The sequence below is a fragment of the Condylura cristata genome, unplaced genomic scaffold, assembly GCF_000260355.1.
Source record: "Condylura cristata isolate star-nosed mole 26May11 unplaced genomic scaffold, ConCri1.0 scaffold00011, whole genome shotgun sequence".
NCBI classification, from domain to species: Eukaryota; Metazoa; Chordata; class Mammalia; order Eulipotyphla; family Talpidae; genus Condylura; species Condylura cristata.
In genome coordinates, this window is record NW_004567112.1 from 8,837,594 (window position 1) to 8,838,992 (window position 1,399).

Here is a 1,399-nt window from a genome sequence, read left to right on the forward strand (position 1 = left end):
AGAGTGTTTGCATATGGGAGTAGTAGGGGATGATGGTGGAGAGTTAGGAGGACACAGTTTATAGACCTTAAAATCTCAGTGGACCTTAAGTTCCATAAATCATAGAAATTATCTCTGTGCTTACTGTTGAGCCGGTTACATAATAGTCTATGTTTAATTAAATTCTGAATGGTTGAAGACACTGGAATGTTGAGGCTTTATCTGGAGATTAGAGGGGATTCACCGGAGGTTTGATAGTACAAAGATGTCATGCTTTGGGAGGCTTTTGGAAAATTATTCATCTAGGCACAAGGCAGAATATATTGAAAATGGAGGCTGGATGCAGGTAGAGCTGCCAGGGATTAATAGACTGAAAACAGTGAGAAAGAGTCATTTTGACACCAAAGCAAATGGATTGGATCTTTGGGCACATTTTCTACCTAGAAGCTAGGCAATGGGATTTGCTAAGATGGAGAAATAATGAGTTAATTACTGTAGTTGGAAGTTAACTTTGAGAACTTCTACTTAATTATTCCATTTCCTTGAGTATTTCCTTCTCAGACAATCATTTAGTTGGATTTTCTTCTGTGATCCTCAATTATCCACCAGTTGGTTTTGTTTGTGTCCTGCAGCTGCTTATTCTTTGGCTATTTCTGAATTGTCCGCCGATAGATTTGGGGATTTCCTATATAATAACCAACTAGGACATCTATGTGAGTGAACAGAAGAATGGTAGACAGAAATGGAGCTGTGGGTTCTTGGACCATTTCTAGAGATTTCATCTGATACAGTTCCAGTGCCCCTCAAAGCTTAGAACTCCACCTGTGCAGTTTACAGTGTCTGGGATCGGTGGCTTCTGTTAGGATGCTTCCTCGCATCCAGGCCCAGCTGGCAGGACCAGCTCCTACTTGGACAGTAGAGACTTCTTATTTTTACCTAATATAGAAACTGGGGATTTGTTCAGAGTGCACCCTACACTCCTTCCCGGCTCAACCTTGACACTTCAGAGTTGATACCATCAATCAGATGTGCTTACAGAGGCTTCTCTGAGTGTTGACTGGAGGGTCTGTACCGGATCATGGTCCAGCTGTCGGTTTTACCTCAAGCCTCACTGGAAAACTGCCCCCATCCCACCTGACTGGCTCACTGGTTGCTCATTTTGCTTTGACCCAGGCCTTCTGCTCACCTAGAGCCAAGTGCCTTTAGGCTGCAATGGTCTTAACCCGCGGTCAAGGGCAGCACTTAACAGAGCCAAAGCAGGTGGCTGGGAAGCCCCGACTAACAGGCACACTTATGATTAGTAATTATTTTTAATCAAGGTCGGGCGAGGGGAAGACGCAGACTCCACTGCGCGCTCCACCTCGCTGGGGACAAAAGCCCCGCGGGCCCTGGACCCGAAGGGCCGGGCGGGCGGGCGGGG